Below are 18,605 nucleotides of genomic sequence, written 5' to 3'. Positions count from 1 at the left end.
CATAGGAACTGAGAAGTGGTCTGTGGTCACCACCTGCAGAACCACTACTTTATTGGGGGTGTCTTGCTAATTGCCTATAATTTCCACCTGTTGTCTATTCCATTTGCACAACAGCATGTGAAATTTATTGTCAATCAGTGTTGCTTCCTGTGGACAGTTTGATTTCACAGAAGTGTGATTGACTTGGAGTTACATTGTGTTGTTTAAGTGTTCCCTTTATTTTTTTGAGCAGTGTACATGTATTTCTTGCTTAGGGAAGAGTTCGCTCATACTACAAAATTGTTACCTTCTCCCCAAAATCACACTATTGGATCTTACAGTTGTAGTTTTGGGGAGCAGTTTTTTTCTGATAATGCTGAAAACATTTTGAACACTGTTCGCCTCATACTTCATATGTGAAATCCACGGTCAGTGAGAAAAACAATAGGAACTCCTTCCTGATATTGATTTGAATCCCCTTTTGCCCTCAGAACAATTCATCAGGGCATGGACTCTACAAGGTGACTAAAGCATTCCACAGGGATGCTGGCCCATGTCGACTCCAATGCTTCCCACAGTTGTGTCAAGTTGGCTGTATTTCCTTTGGGTGGTGAACCATTTTTTATACAAACGGGAAACTGATCAGCGTGAAAAACTCAGCAGCGTTGCAGTTCTTGACACACTCAAACCGGTGCGCTTGGCACCTACTACCATACCCCGTTCAAAGACACTTAAAAATTGTGTCTTGCCCATTCACCCTCTGAATAGCACACATACACGATCCATGACTCAATTGTCTCAAGGCTTAAAAATCCTTCTTTAACCTGTCTCCTCCCCTTCATCTACACTGATTGAAGTGGACTGAACAAGTGATATCAATAAGGGATCATAGATTTCACCTGGATTCACCTGGTCAGTCTGTGTCACGGAAAGAGCAGTTCCTAATGTTTTGTACACTCAGTGTAAGTGTATTATTATCAAATTAATTTACTATTTTGAATACAAAGAAAAACGTTCTACGATTTACAATAGTAGTCCACATATTGAGTGCTAGCGCCCTCTATTGATCAGACAGGAATGATATGATAACTGGTCTACATGGTATTAAAAGCATGTTGGAACATAACGTCTCATAGCTGTAATCGATCACATACTCTGAGACATATTTCATTAGATCTAGAAAGTACTGTGACAGTGTCTACATGGGTAAGGACCATGTGTTATAAGAAGGCTGTGGTCTGTGTCTAAAAGCTTGTCAGCTGTGTGTGGTAAGAAAGGACAGTACAGTTCTGGAGTCTGCATTGACTTGGTGTGTAGACGTCATAATATGCTGGGTATTATAAGGCCTTGTATGGCGTAGCAGGGCTGTCATATATGCTGGGGTCTACCAGGACTGCCATATATGCTGGGGTCTACCAGGGCTGTCATATATGCTGGGGTCTACCAGGACTGTCATATATGCTGGGGTCTACCAGGGTTGTCTATACTGGGGTCTTACCAGGGCTGTCATATATTCGCTGGGGGTCTACCAGGGCTGTCCATATATGCTGGGGTCTACCGGACTGTCATATATGCTGGGTCTACCGGAAGGACTGTCTAATATATGGCGGGGTCTACCAGGGCTGTCATATATGCTGGGGTCCTACCAGGACTGGTCAGTATATGCTGGGGTCTTATCTGGTCACAGGACTGTCATATAGCTGGTGGTCTACCAGATGTCATATAGCCTTGGGGTCTACCAGGGCTGTCATATATGTGGGGTCTACCAGGACTGTCATATATGCTGGGGTCTACCAGGGCTTGTCATATATGCTGGGGTCTACTAGGACTGTCCATATATGCTGGGGTCTACCAGAACTGTCATTATATGCTGGGGTCTAGCCAGGGCTGTCATATATGCTGGGGTCTACCAGGACTGTCATATATGCTGGGGTCTACCAGGGCTGTCCATATAATGCTGGGGTCTACCAGGGCTGTCATATATGCTGGGGTCTACCAGGGCTTGTCATATATGCTGGGGTCTACCAGGACTGTCATATATGCTGGGTCTACCAGGGCTGTCATATCTGCTGGGGTCTACCAGGACTGTCATATATGCTGGGGTCTACCAGGACTGTCATATATGCTGGGGTCTACGGGCATGTCAATGATGCTGGGGTTCGTACCAGGACTGTCATATATGCTGGGTCGGTGATCTATATGCTGGGGTCTACCAGGAACTGCATATGCTGGGGTCTACCGGGCTGTCATACAGTTCGCTGCAGTCAGTCTGGTTTCGGCCGGGTGTGTTTATGTCATATGTTTTGGAGTCAGCTCTGTGTTGTGTTCATGTCGCGTGGCCCTTAGCGCGGAAGTCCATTGACCGGGAAATCCTCCTGGCTCTGCCACTTTGAAACTCAATCTCTCAGGGTGCCTTGTTGTGTCCTTAAAGTGGAATATCCTCCCTGCACTCGACGCTGTCATCGAGTGGCTCTCTCTCTCCCTCTCTCCCTCTCTCTCTGTTTCCAGCTCCCCTCTTCTCTCTGTTCCATGGTGTGCAGGGCTCCAGTCAAGCATGCAGCTGGCTGTCTCTCCTCCGCCCAGCATCTCCACTCCTCTGGGGTAAAGAACTCTGCAGGGGGGTGGGGGCTCTGGAACCACGCTGAAAGAAAGGCAGCCAGATCAAGGACAAGAATACTGGTGGAACCCCGCATCCCGTTACTCCACTCCTCTCTCTCTCTCTCCTCTCTCTCTCTCTCGTCTCTCTCTCTTCTCGTCTCTCTCTCTCTCTCATCTCTCTCTCTCTCTCCTCTCTCTCTCTCTGTCTTTCTCTCTTCTCTCTTCATCTTCTTCTCTCGTCTCCTCTCTCTCTCTCTGCTTCCTGCTCTCTTGTTTCTTCTCTCTCTCAGCTGGTCCACTGCTATTCTTGCTGGCGACTGTTTGTTCTAAACTATTTTCAGATGCTCTGTCTGCAGAGAAATGAGAAGTGACTGTTTCATGTCGAGGGTAGACTGCATGGTTTATTGCGGACAGAGCCTGCCTGTATTAAGAAATAAGCAACTTCAGTAAATCATTCACCAGGTATCGATGATATTCCTCTACCCAGGAAGGCAGTTCACTGTGGGCTGGATGTATTTCAGTCTAAGTTTCAGTCTTAGTTCCTTCTAGTAAAACGTGTATGATAAAGGAACGGTTGAGCTTTGGTCTCTGTCCCTGGGCACACACTGGTTGAATCAAACGTTGTTTTCAAAAACGGTCAATTTAAAATACAATGACTTAACCTGACTAACACAATCATCAGAACTATGAATACGTTGTTGCAATTGAAAATTCATATAAATATAATAAATATTTGTCATCCTATTACTCAAATATTTGGCTGGTTGAATTGTGTGTGGAATTTCAATATTTGATAGACATTTAATTTGACCTTGTTTCAATGTTGATAGTAAAATTATATTTAAAATCAACGTCAATGCCATCAACCCAAATGAAGAGGTATATTGAAATAACATTTTAAGCCACAATTCCTGCCTGAAAAGTGACTCCTACTGGTATAGATGGGTAATGCACTTCAGTGAGAACAAGTCTACCTTTCCAGTTCCTACCTCTACATACATAACGCTGCTTAAGTATTGGAAACAGGCTGTGTTGGTTTCAGCTGAGCGATATCATGTCAACACATTTAGACATTGATCAGGTTCCGTACTCCTTTGTGTAGACTACCTAGAACAACATTGATCAGTTCCGTACTCCTTTGTGTAGACTACCTAAACAACATTGATCAGCTTTCCGTACTCCTTGGGTAGACTACCTAAATCAACATTGATCACTTCCGTACTCCTTTGTGTAGACTATACCTAAACAACATTGATCAGGTTCCGTACTCCTTTGTGTAGACTACCTAAACAACATTGATCAGGTTCCGTACTCCTTTCTGTAAACTACCTGAAACAACATTGATCAGGGTTCCGTACTCTTACTTTGTGTAGACTACCTAAACAACATTGATCAGCTTCCGTACTCCTTTGTGTACGACTAACTAAACAACATTGATCGCTTCCGTACTCCTTTGTTTAGACTACCTAAACAACATTGATCAGGTTCCGTACTCCTTTGGTGAGACTACCTAAACAACATTGATCAGGTTCCGTACTCCTTCTGTAGACCTACCTAAACAACATTGATCAGGGTTCCGTACTCTTTCTGTAGACTACTAAACAACATTGATCAGGTTCCGTACCCTTTGTGGTAGACTACCTAACAACATTGATCAGCTTCCGTACTCCTTTGTGTAGACTACCTGAAACAACATTGATCAGTTTCCGTACTCCTTTGTGTAGACTACCTAAACAACATTGATCAGGTTCCGTACTCCTTTGTGTAGACTACGCTAAACAACATTGATCAGGTTCCGTACTCCTTTCTTGTAGACTCACCTAAACAACATTGATCAGGTTCCGTACTCCTTTCTGTAGACTAACCTAAACAACATGGATCAGCTTCCGTACTCCTTTGTGTAGACTACCTAAACAACATTGATCCAGCTTCCGTATCCTTTGTGTAGACTACCTAAACAACATTGATCAGGTTCCGTACTCCTTTGGTGTAGACTACCTAAACAACATTGATCAGGTTCCGTACTCCTTTGTGTAGACTACCTAAACAACATTGATCAGGTTCCGTACTCCTTTGTGTAGACTACCTAAACAACATTGATCAGGTTCCGTACTCCTTTGTGTAGACTACCTAAACAACATTGATCAGCTTCCGTACTCCTTTGTGTAGACTACCTAAACAACATTGATCAGCTTCCGTACTCCTTTTGTTGTAGACTACCTAAACAACATTGAATAGCTGAAAGGAACTCCTCCAGTGGTGTGTATTCATGGATGCCAAAGGAAGCCAAGCTTCCCCCAAAAATGTACCAAGACAAAAATAAAACAAAAAACATATCAAATCATTTATTCTCCGTCTCTCTGTGATTCAGAATCTTTCTTCAATTCGCAAGAGGATGAATATATCTCACCGGAGAAAGCATCAGTGGGAGCGAAACAGTGCCCCTTTGTCTCTGTATGTGCAAACCATCTATCTGAGGCTGTCTGGTCAAAAAGACTATGATAATGTTGCAGCTCGTAGTATTGATTGCAAGGGAAGCAAGTGAGCACTTGGCCTCCCTTGATAAAAAATTTGACAATAAAAGCCAATCAGCGTTAGGATAAGTTGAGTGAGCTTTACTGTTAACGGTCCTGGCGCACCAAAAAAGCCAAACGTCATTTGAAAGAAAGCAACTTGAATTGTTGCATCGCGTTGTGTTGTCGTCCTCCGGTGGCTAGCTAGCTAGCCAGCTAAAATTGTCCCTTTCCTAAATTAGGCATGGATGGAGATAGGGATTTGGACTTGTGGTTTTATCAATTCTCCGTACTGGCCAATAACTATAACGCCAATTCTGATCCAACCATTAATTCATACATTGTGCCCCTGGCCTGAGAGGACGGAAGTTCAATATGTAGCTAGATGTAGACGGCTAATGTTAACTAGCTAACGTTGTCCATGAAAGGAAGTTAGGCTACAACAAAAACTGAAAGCGTGTATTGTATGACAGAGTGAGAGACCGTTTCGTCAACATAAAAGAGAGGAGGATGTCATTGGTGTTTCTCTACAAGCAGGGTGAGTCAACAGGTTTTTCCTACATACTCACACACACGCACACACACACACATGCACACGCACACACATAAATCAGAACCATGGACAGCCACATCATATTTAGCTTACGTTGATTGTACTAAGTTGTTTTTGGTATATTTTAGTTGTCACTGTATTAGACTAAGCAGAGGTGATTTGATGATGTTGAAGTGGTGCTGGAATAGTGGAGGCAGCTCCTGTTTTCTTTACAACTTGCGTTAACTCTGTGGTTCTAAATCAATAGTTGTTTAGTAGACTGGAAATGTCTGTAGGTCATGTAATTGTTTGTTACATGCAATATGTTTTGTGGACTTCATAGGACAGAGGTTGCTCTCTGGTTTTGCGATGAAACAAAGGTATGGTTGAATTTATTCTGCCACTGTGTCTTCTTACTGTCTCGGCCTTTAGGCCTGTATATCACGGTGTCAAGGCATATGAACTAACAGGTTATAGAGCAAACAACACAATTATCACAACACATAGGTTGTGATATGGCTTTTTTTCCTAGTTTGGCTTCCCCGGTGATTTTACCCACGCACCACTACTGGACTCCTGTAACTTTTCTGACACAAACTGTATGTGAAATTAGATTGTGTTGAAGTTTTACCCTCATTTTAAGATGGTTGAAATGAGATGAAAACTGTACTGGTTGATGACTTAGATTAATGACTTAGGTTGACAAATGACATTGAAACAACGTTGATTTAACCAGTGTGGGCCCAGTGGCTGGGTGTTTCATCAGGTGCAGTGCTTCATGTGGTACCGAGCCATTTGTTACGGCCTCACGCATGAACATACTTCTTCTTATTCATTTTCTATTTCACTCACTCTGTTCTTCCATTCATTCTTTTTCACACTTTGCACCCTCAGCCTGTACTCTCTCCTCCTTTCCTCTCACTCTTCCTCTCTTTCACCATTCCATTTGCAAGGTGTGATATTGCTTTAATTGAGCAGAAACGTGAAAAGATCAGACATATCTCGGGGGATTAGAGGAAAGCTTGGAGTTTGTGCGACTGGCAGCCTGTGTTTGGAGCAAGAGGTCTGCTGGGAATTAATGTAGTTAGTGTGACCTTTGACCTGGCGGGCTGTTGATGTGGAAGGCAGCCAAGGGGGGTCCAACAGAACTCTTTTGTTAATCTCATTCAGGGCTCCCTGTGAAGCCCGGGCAGCAGGGGGAAGCTGGCAGGTCAGACCTGTGGAATGCCAGAGCTTTTTTCCCCCGTGCTTTGGAAACAGAGGTGGGCCCTGAACCAGCAAGACTCCTTTAGCAGGAGCTCCTCCACTCAGCTCGATCGACACTGACAGTTTCCTGGCTTAGGCTTGCCAACTGGCAGAGCAGTGAAGCAGGGGGACGAATGTGCTCCTTCAGGGCTGCAGAGGCCACAGCCATCAGGTCAGCACCTCTAACACACCACTATGCTACTGGAGGTTCAGCGAGGCTCCAGAGATAGAGGCCCTCTGGCTGACTGTAGCAACCATCTCCAGGCTCCCTGCAGCCCCTATCTTCTTCAACTCCACACTCAAACCTCACTCACCCGCATGCAGAGCTTATGATAGTACTAGTCATCGGGATGTTGAGTCAGTTGGAGACGGAAAAATATTGCTTCCTTACCATAGAACACGACTGAGCCCTGGCCTGGTGGTGTGAGAAGAAGAAAATAAATGAACAGGATAATTGATCATACTTTGGGTTTGTGGCTTCCTTTACCAAATGTCTGTCTCCCTGTTAGGTGCAGCTGTGGGGGTTAGGGAAACCCTGACTGCAGAGCACCCTCAGCCCTCTGCACCCCTCTGCCCCCTCTCCCTCACACTCCTCACATTCAGGAAATGAACCACTCAGCAACTGGGTGGGATTAGATTAGTTTACCTCTCCATTGGCTATAATGGCAACCGGCTGGAGACTAAGTGGTCATCTGTGGGACGCAGGGAGATAGAAAGGACACACCTTGTTTGATGAACACTCTAGCTACTCAAACCCAAATGGTTTGTGATTACACGCCTGACTGCACCATTGTCTGCTCTTGCACTCACTCACTCTCTTGCTCTGTTTTTGCAGACGCAAACACACATGCACGCACGTACACCCACACACCCACATGCACGCACTCGCACACACACACACACACACACACACACACACACACACACACACACCACACACACACACACAACCACACAACACCAACACAACACACCAACACACACACACACACACACACACCACACACATCAACACACATGACTACAGATCTTGGATATCTAAATTCTATAACTTATGTACAGCAGCTCTTTACAAACAACGCTATGAGAGGGATTGATGTGTGCCTACAATGTGTTCGTTACAAAGCTAGATGAAGTAAACAGGAGGTACAGCAGGCATTGCTGCTCCTGGTCTCTGCTGCTCCCACAGTGCCAGTCAGCTGAGTGTGCTGCTCGTGGCAGGTGGGGAAGTCCTGCCGGCCCTCACAATGAGCTGTGGGATTACAGGCCCTCCTCTGGAGAGTAGCTTGGCGGGGCGGCAGCCCATCAGTCTGTTTGGCACAGCAGACACATCCCCCCCCCCCCATACCGACACTCCCATCCCCCCTCACTCTGGCTGCCGTGGCTCTCTCCCAAACCCCAGCCGCAACGACACAACCCACCTCGGGCCTGACTGGATGTATACACACACACCTCTGCTCCACCACTCACTATCCTTCTCTCTCCCACACTCCCTCTCTCTTCTTCATCTATCTCTTCTTTTCCTTCCCTCTTCCCCGGTCCTTCTCTTCCCTCTTTACTCTAGGCTGGTGCCCCATGGACCAGTTTGCAGTTTCTTCCTCCATCTGCTCGTCGTTAGTGAGGGCAATTGTGGCATGTGGGCCAGCTTGTGATTGACATGCAGTCCCTGTGTAACTCGCCCCATATGGGGAACAATGGCCCATAAAGATTCCCAAATGAGGACTGGGGCTATTAGGCACCAGACCCGGCCTGCCTGCACTTCATAGTGAAGGGCAGAGTAGAACCATACCCTAGCTTTCATTTGGGCTAAACAAGTGTCCTAGTGATGCTGTCTGTGTACAGTGTGAAGGACATCCATGTGACGGTTAGGTTGAAGCACATTATTACAGTACTGGTTTCATTACTGATAGGAGTGTTAGGTTGTTGTCCCTATTGCGAGTGGACATGGCATACTTTTTAGGTGATGCTGAGCTGTGGTTAGGCTGCCTGCTCTCAGCTCGGAGACAGAATGCGACTTGTCCATTTGCATTTCTGTCTGCGGTCTATCTGGGCTATATGACCATGGTGATTCATGAGTACACATGACTGGGGTTAGTTTGTGGTTCTCACATTGGTCTCTTTTATTACCCCCCCCCCCCCCCCACATACCAATACAACACAGTTGTTACATTTGGTGATTTTAAATCCTCATTAGATTTAACTTCTGTTGCACAAATCAGAACATTTTAGTCAATGTTGGGACAAGGATCACCACACTGTTAATGCAGATCTGGCCGAGCCAGCACTTGTTCTGACTTATCAGCTTATTCATCTGTAGGTGTCAGTTATTGTTGTTTAGCTAACTTTAGCCGAGACAGAATATAAAAGAAGAAGAGAGACAGTAGTCTCTCTCTCATCCCTCCCCCCCTCTCTCTCTCTCTCTCTGTGGTCCTCTCTCCTCTCTGTGTGTCCTCTCTGGTCTCTCGTCGTCTTTCTCTCATCTCTTTCTCTCCTCTCTCTCCCTCTTCTTCTCTCTCTCTCTCCTCTTCTCTCTCTACTCTCATCTGCTCTCTCTCTCTTCTCTCTCTCTTGTGTGTCTCTCTCCTGTCCTTCTCTCTCTCTCTTCTCCGTCATCTCTCTCTCTCTCTCTCTCTTCTCGTCTCTCGTCTCTCTCTCCTCGTCTTCTGCTTCTCTCTCTTCTCTCCCCACCCTCTCTCCTCTCTCTCGTCTTCTTCTCCTCTTCTCTCTTGCTCTCCTCTTGCTTCTACTCTCTCTCATCTCTCTCTCTCTCTCTCTCTGCTCTTACTCTCCTCCTCATCCTCTCCCCCATCAGCTCTCTACCTCTCTCCTCTCTCTCCATATCAACCCCTCATCTCTCTTCTCCATCCCTCCCCCTCCTCTCTCCGTCACTCCTCCTCTCTCCCACCCACCTCTTGCTTTCTTTCCCTCTGAGTCCACTGTGCTGTGTCTGACTGAGGAAACAAGCCTTTATTACGGCCAGTAAATCCTGTATGATTCTTCCTATAGCAGACTCCCTCCTTGGGAGTACATGGCTTTATGAAGGAGGGACGAGAAGCGAGCACCACGGGACGTTCACACTAAATAAACGTATATGTTTATACACAGCCGCTGAGTGGAGGAGCCAGTGGGGCATGTAACAGTGTTTGGGGACCGCCCCTCGGGGGTTTATGACCAATGGGGCTGTAAAGATGTCATGCCCAACAACCGAGTGGACATATTGTGGAGAGAGGGGTAAGAGGATCCTGCCTGAAATGTAAAAATGTCATCATGTGAAATGCAGCGGGGATCAGTGGGGATTCTATCTGCTCCCTGTCTTTTACTGGCTTCTGTAACAGCCTGGCCCCCTGCCGGATATCACAGCTAAACCTCTGACCTTAGCGTGTCCCTCAGTCTGCCCTGTGCCGGCCTGGGAAGAAGCGGCGGCCATGACACATCCAGTTCTGCCCCCTTCTGCTAGCCAGCGCGGTGTTTCCTTTGTTTAACCCCTGACCTGAGAAAACAAGACGTTTTCCAGAGTTCTGAGGCGGCCAAGGGGGAGGGGAAGTGTTTGGTTACAAATTAAATATGTGCGTGTCATCAGCCATAAATCGGTAGTCCCTCTAGCAGCGGTGCTACTGAAACGCCATGTGGTACCAGGGCTTTGACCATAAAGTTTTAAAGCCTCGCCTCCATCACTGCCTTTCAAAGGAGATCTGGCTGACGACTCGACACAGGGCAGGATGGATCCCAGCTGTCAGTAAAGAGGAGAGGAGAAAAGTGGAGTTGAGAGAGGAGGAGAGAAGAGAGGGAGCGAGAGAGATGAGAGGGACATGTAAGAACAGTGACACGGGACGGTGTATCGGCCTCAGCAGGCCTAGCGTAACAGCACATAACGTAGTTCCTCCAACATGGACATGACCGTCTCTCTTCAGTTTCTTTGCTGTTGTGACAGACGGACAGACAGACACACAGACTGTCATTCAGTAAGTCTATAATCCTGGGGATTTGAGCCCGGTAACCGTGTCGACAGTTAGACGACATGGACTGTTCCGCTGCAAAGTATGTGATAAGTGATCCTCATGTCATTTCATCTGAACTAGGATCATGCTTCAGTTATAACTCCTCTGTAGTCAAGAGATGAGTTTAAGGCATTGTTATTTGCCTAACCAACCACGCACACAATATGAACATATTGCATAATACGTATACGTACATATATGCCAATAATTGTGTGTGTGTGTGTCTGTGTGTTTATAGTTGGAGTATGTGTGTTGCTGCTGAGTGACGTGGGCCAGGTGTGAGTTGTCCCGCGAGACAGTGACAACGTGATGTGTTGGTGTGAGCGTGGAGACCCTGAGGGAAACAAGGCCAGTCAGTCATTCCTGTGATGTGATAGTACTGCAGCGGGATTGTCCCCTCGGGGACCTGGGGGGCGTTCCAAACTGATACAGACAGACATCACACCACTTAGGAAAGATACTGGAGCACTAGCTTGGTAAATCTGCTTAGTGCTAACACAGAGCTTCACTTGCTCCTTGGTTTTCTACTGTTCAGCTACTAAAACTTTATTTGTCGTACATTGTTTTCATGGATACGTCTGTGTCAATTACGTTTCTTCCCAACGCAACTTCGAAAATCCTGAAACACATGAAAAACTCTTTGAATAGCTACTGATTTACAGACTCTTGGTAGCTCTTATAAATCTCTTGTCAAGTTTCTTGTCCTCCTTTGTCATGTAAAACGTGCAATCTCATCCTCGGCTCTGTTTACAAATCTTGCCCATATCTTTATAGAACGCATCCTTTTAGAATTCCACGCTCCAGAGGTTCCCGCCCTCAAATATGTGTGCTGGATGAAAGTCCAAACAGGATTAGGCTGTAATCCCTCTCAATTGTTTGTGTCTCTTGGCCACTGGGAGGACCAACTCCTTAGGCAGACTCTTTTGGTCCTGCTCTGACTGAGAGAGGCTGGGAGAGAGGGAGGGAGAGAGGGAAAGAGAGAGAGAGAGGAAGAAGAGAGAGAGAGAGACTGGGCTGTCTGTGGCTGCTGGCTGGTAATGAGAGCCAGTAACAAAGTGGATGCATTCATGGACAACTGAAGCCAGCAATTAAGGAGAGAGGTAGCTAGCTAGCTTCAGTCAGCCACTCCGGATCTTTTACATGTAAATACGGCCGCTTCCCTCAAAGTGCTCTGTGAGATATATTCCAGATGAAATCCCCATTCGCTAATGAGAGAGCTGTGATATTTCTCCATGAAGTAGAGGCACTTGCTTCTCCGCAGACAGTCAGAACCACACCAGGTCTCCTGTTGAAATGTTTTAATCAGGATGAAGGAACAGGGATTATGATATAACAGTGGTGGGGAGACAAACTCTTTCTCTCTATTTCCCATATTAACACAGCCCTGTTTGATCTGAGCTGAGCTCTACGCTACTGTGACTCTTTTAATTAGCGAAGCATAGACTCCACGTAGTAATAGCAAGAGCCAACATGTCACTAAGCACCCTATATTAAATAATAAAAGAGTAGCACCACGACAACGAAAAGTAAGTCACAGTTTTTCTAGGCACAGAAGAAATAATAAGAAAACATTTTAAGTATATCTCTTGACAGAAAGCAAATTATGGTAATTTTGAAAGCAAAGATTTGCTATTCTGTAGCATTTGGTGTTTGTTGTAAGATCTTCTCTTACTGCCAGTAAATTGCTGAAGCCTTGATCAGATGATACGTACAGGCTGTCACAGACGGGTTGCTTCCTTCTGCTGCTGTTTCATCCCCAGCTATGTGCCTGCCTGCCTGGGTTTTTAAGTCTCCTCCACGCCTCTCACCATCCTCACAACACTATCTAAGCAGAGGGTCAGGTCAGTACACAACGCTGCTTCTGATAAGTTAGTCATGAAGCCAGCATCACCCTGCTGCCCACTAACAAACAACAGCTTGACTCGCAATAGTGTTTGTCTTGTTTGTTTGTAAGGAGGAAGAGACTCACTTGGCAGCACACCAATTCAAATGAGCTGTTTATGATACTGTGAGTGCAGTAAGAATATGAATAGGAATGAACATGGGATATGTGTTTGAGGGCTGCCCCACGGCTTGGAGATGATGCTTTTTCTACCATTTTCAGAACTGTTAATGATTTCACTATGGCCCAGGGAGGAAGTGCCAATTAATGTTAAAAAAAAATGTATTAGCATTTTGCGTTACATCCAATTAGCACCATTTAAGGGGTCACTTCTGACATGCATTGGCTAAGTAAGTGCTGTAGTTTCTTGTGAATCTCCTCCTTGGTCAGGGCACTGATACATTTGGCTGGAGGGAAGTGAACACGTCTATCTTACGTCATTTTAGGAAAACCATCCGAAGATCATTTATAACAGAGCACTAAATACATGTACAACACCAGTTATGTGGAAAGCTTACAATTTCTTTCTCTGAAATTAGATCTAATTGGGGTGCAGACAGAGCTTGATAGAACTGCAGCAGTGAGGAGAATTTTCGTCTCCACCTTGGATGAAGTTAAAGCCTTTATCCCTCTGCCTGCCTTTCTGACAGAGGTGGTTTGTTCCAGCTCCGCGCCGTGTGGAGTGATGCAAGCTCAGTATGTATCAGTGCAACAGCGTGTGGGTCCCGGCGGACAGCACGAAGGCTCAGTGGAGCCCGTGGCAGGAGGTGTAGGAGGCAAGGCAGCGCAGCGCTACACTACAGCATGCTGCCTGCTCTGCTCCTGAGCCTCTGAAGGGTTACAGTTACACCCCAGTGTGTTGCTGCTGTTGACTGATGCCACCGACACGGCTAACCCTGACACCACTGACACAGATAGCACTGGCAGAGACACTGCTCACGTATCAGCAGTGACACAATTACCCTTTAGTGGGGTGGTCAGGCCCACTAACAGCTTGAAGACTGCTACTCTCTGTCAGTCATACTTCATTTATGTTATTCATCACATCTCTATAGCCTTTATGAAATGGGTCCCTGTCTGTAACAGGAAATGTTTTTATTTTGTGCCAGGTTTGATTGGAAGATGTTCCCTTGGTTATTCTTGTCTATGGTGTATATTGTCCCTCTTCCTTTAATTGTAATTGGTTATGTCCATCCTGACTCCACCCAACATTTACCCCTTGCGACCCCACTTGGTTCCATAGATATTTATGTCTTGAGGAGATCCTGCCTTTGTCTTGTCTAGCAGGGCTCCAGACAGGACCAGGCCATAGGTAGTCACCCGTTCCTTGTGCAGGTCAGTGTGCCCTGGTGGCCCTGTGGTGTGAGCGGTTTAGCCTCAATGCTGGCTGCGCTAATGCTAGCAGACAGGAAGCAGTTGTTGGCTCCCTCCAGGTCAGAGCCGGGTTCATCTGATGACCCAGCGCTATTGGGTCGAAGGGCTGAGGGGCTGAGGGGCTGAGGGGCGAACAGAACAGCATGCCTGTCTGCCCCCAAAGGCCAGCGTGTCTCCTAGGGTTTTGTTGCATGATGGGATACTGCTTTAGAGGAATGCTGCTGCGGGTGTGCCCCCTCCCATTGCCTGGGCAGCCGAGCGAGGAGGGATATAAAAGCTCCGTTGGAGAGGGGGGCGGGGGGTGTGAAGGGGATGGGATGTCTCAGTGGGCTGAGCAGGGGGCAGTGGGTACGTCACATGGCTGATGGCTGATTTACCACTCCAGTGGAGAGGTGAGGCCTTGCAGGCCACCTCGCTCTGTCTGCTGCCTATCCATCTCCCTGCCTACACACACGGGTGCACATGAACACACACACACACACACACACACACACACACACACACACACACACACACACACACACACAACACACACACACACACACACACACACACACACACACACACACACACACACACACACACACACACACACACACACACACACACACACAACAGATTGTCCTCAGCCACACACACCCCAATGATGTCTTACACTTTCCCTACCTTCACTCTGCCAATGTCTTTTTTTACAGGCACTTCTCACTACCTACCTTTATAACCATATTGAACTTCATTGTGCTCACCTTTCCCTGTACTGCAGTTGGACCATTCCCCTGGGGAACCACCTGCATTGATCTCTTCAATTCAAGTATGGCCTTTCATTTTTGTCTTTCCCTCAGAACAAGCAACTTGGTATTCATGTTCTTGCAACCAGGTTGCTTATCTTTTCTTCCCCCTGCCACTTTTTCATCCGGAGCCATTTACTGTCAGTAAGGAGACCACTCTCTCCCTCTTTTTCTTCCTGCTTACTTACTGCATCCTTCAAACACACTCACATCTTTGTCGTTTCCGCGGTATTATGATAGAAAATGTGCAACACCATTTCTTTCAGACATGCTCATGTGAGAGGCTAGCGGCTAGTAAGTGCTTCCTTCCTCAGAGAGAGCCAGACCATCAATGCAGAGGAGCTCTCTCAAGCACTCCCTCTCTTACAAACAGAATAGGAGACCCATGTCAATAATATTGCGATGCGGGGCATAAAAGTAACCCGCTCGCCGTTCTCTTTTAACCTGTTAATGTGTATTGATTTGTGCTCTTAGAGTCTGGGCTGAATGGGCAAACTGCTTTAGAGCTCCTCTCCGTCAGAGTAGCAGCTCTGACCGTGCAGTAGGAACCTCTTTTAAAGCCACATCTCTGCTTGCTGTTTGGTTTCTCAAGTTTATAAGGTGTCAGGATGAGAGCACCAGTCCTCATGTAATCAAGCAATTCGGCTACAAGCTGTTTAATTGAGGGATTAGCTCGTTCTCTCTGTTAAACACACACCGTTGTTTGTTCAAGAGCGTTTCGAGCCCTGCCCAGTCAAACAATCAGTTTATCACCGTACTGTAAGTGGGCCTTGAAAAGTGTACTCGCAGAATAAACAGAAGCATTTGTGGAGTTGCTATGTGCAGCTTCATAAAACCATTTGTGAAGACTTGTTTAGCCTTGTGTTTCATACAATGATTCTTATAATGCAGCCTTTTAGGGGAGAGTGGGGTAAGTTGAGTGGAGAGCGGGGTAAGTTGAGTGGAGAGCGGGGTAAGTTGAGTGGAGAGCGGGGTAAGCTGAGTGGTTTTTTACATCCAGCGTCACTCCGTTAAGGGAAATATAGCGTTCTTTCTGACAAAGGTATCTACATGTATTGCATGATGTTGTTTATCCCTGGGAATAATCAGAATTCATGTAAAGACCTTAATAAATTGCTCAACCTGCTATTGGCTCAACCATTGGCTCAACATACCCCATGGCCATTGGCTCAACATACCCCATGGCCATTGGCTCAACATACCCCAAGGCCATTGGCTCAACATACCCCAAGGCAAACATTGTGACTATATTAGCCCACACAGCTACAAAGAAGCACTTTCATGCTAGGTTTAGAACCTCATATTGAAGCTTACAATGCATTCGGGAAGTATTCAGATCCTTTGACTTTTTCCACATTTGTTACTTTACAGCCTTATTCTAAAATTGATAATTTTTTTTGTTTATAATCAATCTAGAAACAATACCCCATAATAACAAAGCAAAAACAGGTTTTCAGAATTTTTTCAAATGTATAAAAAGAAAAAACAGATATATTACATTTACATAAGTATTCAGACCCTTTACTTTGTTGAAGCACCTTTGGCAGCAATTGCAGCCTAACGTCTTCTTGGGTATGATGCTACAAGCTGGGCATACCTGTATTTGGGGAGTTTCTCCCATTCTTCTCTGCAGATCCTCTCAAGCTCTGTCAGGTTGGATGCAAAGCTATTTTCAGATCTCTCCAGAGATGTTAGATCAGGTTCAAGTCCAGGCTCTGGCTAGGCCACTCAAGGACATTCAGAGACTTGTCTTGAAGCCACTCCTGCGTTTTCTTGGCTGTGTGCTTAGGCTCGTTGTCCTGTTAGAAGGTAAACCTTCACCCCAGTCTGAGGTCCTGAGCGCTCTGGAGCAGGTTTTCATCAAGGATCTCTCTGTACTTTGCTCCGTTCACCTTTCCCTCAATCCTGACTAGTCTCCCAGTCCCTGCAGCTGAAAAACATCCCCACAGCATGATGCTGCCACCACCATGCTTCACCGTAGGGATGGTGCCAGGTTTCCTCCAGAATTGACGGTTGGCCAAAGAGTTCATCAAACCAGAAAATCTTTGTCTGAGAGTCGAGTCCTTTAGGTGCCCTTTGACAAACTTGAAGCGGGCTGTCATCTGCCTTTTACTAAGGATTGGCTTCGGTCTGGCCACTCTACCATAAAGTCCTGATTGGTGGAGTGCTGCAGAGATGGTTGTGCTTCTGGAAGGTTCTCCCATCTCCACAGAGGAACTCTGGAGCTCTGTCAGAGTGACCGTCAGGTTTTTTTCATTTAAGAATGATGGAGGCCAATGCTGCAGACATATTTTGGTACCCTTCCCAAGATCTGTGCCTCGACACAATCCTGTCTCTGAGCTCTATGGCAATTCCTTCGACCTCATGGCTTGGTTTTGGCTCTGACATGCACTGTTAACTGTGGGACCTTATAAAAGACAGGTGTGTGCCTTTCCAAATCATGTCCAGTCAATTTAATTTACCACAGGTGGACTCCAATCAAGTTGTAGAAACATCTCAAGGATGATCAATGGAAACAAGATGCACCTGAGCTACATTTTTTAGTCTCATAGCAAAGGGTCTGAATACTTATATAAATTATTTCCGTTTTTTATACATTTGCAACATTTTCTTAAAACCTGTTTTCACTTTGTCATTATGGGGTATTGTGTGTAGATTGATTAGATTTGTATTTATTTAATCAATTTTAGAATAAGGCTGTAACTTAACAAAATGTGGAAAAAGTCAAGGGCCTGAATACTTTCCGAATGCACTGTAAAGAGACCTCAACCCATGTATAGAACAATCTTAAAATGCTCAACTTTGGTTTAGATACAATAAATTAATTTGACTTGATGTAAATCTTTTTTTCTTTTACCTAATTTGCTTACCACTTTTTCCATGTGGTTTCCTCCTAAACAGACTCCATGAAACGATGACTTCTTCCTAAATATTTAGTCACTTTTTATTCATTTTATTCCTAGAAACAAGGGTGTCTCAACTTGCCCCTTTTTCTCGACTTACCCCACTCTCCCCTACAGTCTTCCACAGAGTCTGTTGTGGCCTTACTGTACTGTACAATAGTTCTAGTCAGACTCACAATAAGGGTATTTTCCTTCAGCTTTACTGCAGCTGTAAACCCAGTCCCCTTTATCGCTCCTCTCAGCTACACTCTTCCAAAAGTCCCTCGGCTTTCCCCATTGACAATCCCTTTTGGGTTCTGTGAAGAACTGTTTTTGGTTCCATGTAGAACCCCTTGGGGAACGGGTTCTACATGGAACCCAATAGGGTTCTACCTGGAACCAAAAGGGTTCAACCATGAACCAATAAGGGTTCTTCAAAGGGTTATCCTATGGGGACAGCTGAAGGACACTTTTAGGTTCTAGATAGCACCTTTTTTATGAAGAGTGTACTGTAAGCACTGCATATGTTTTGGCTTTAGCATTTCTTGAAAAAGATGTCTTAAAAAAGACCATTTCGAGAAAAGAGAACACTCGTCTCTTTCTCTCTGTCAACATGTAAGTGTTAAGCGAAGCCGAGTGCTAGCTGGGATTCCTGTCTGGTATCCTGTCTGACATGAAAGCCCGCTCGCTGGAACTGGGGAGCTCACAGAGGAGCAATTCCCGCCGGACCTCCCTCCGGCAGATGGAACGAAAGGAACAAGAGCACCTTGAAGGATGGGAGTGTTGCTGCCGCTGCCGTGCCGAGCAGCCCCCC

This window comes from Salvelinus sp. IW2-2015, linkage group LG15, assembly GCF_002910315.2.
Source record: "Salvelinus sp. IW2-2015 linkage group LG15, ASM291031v2, whole genome shotgun sequence".
Classification (NCBI taxonomy): domain Eukaryota; kingdom Metazoa; phylum Chordata; class Actinopteri; order Salmoniformes; family Salmonidae; genus Salvelinus; species Salvelinus sp. IW2-2015.
The sequence above is the reverse complement of the archived record's forward strand: the minus strand, read 5'-3'. Positions refer to the sequence as shown.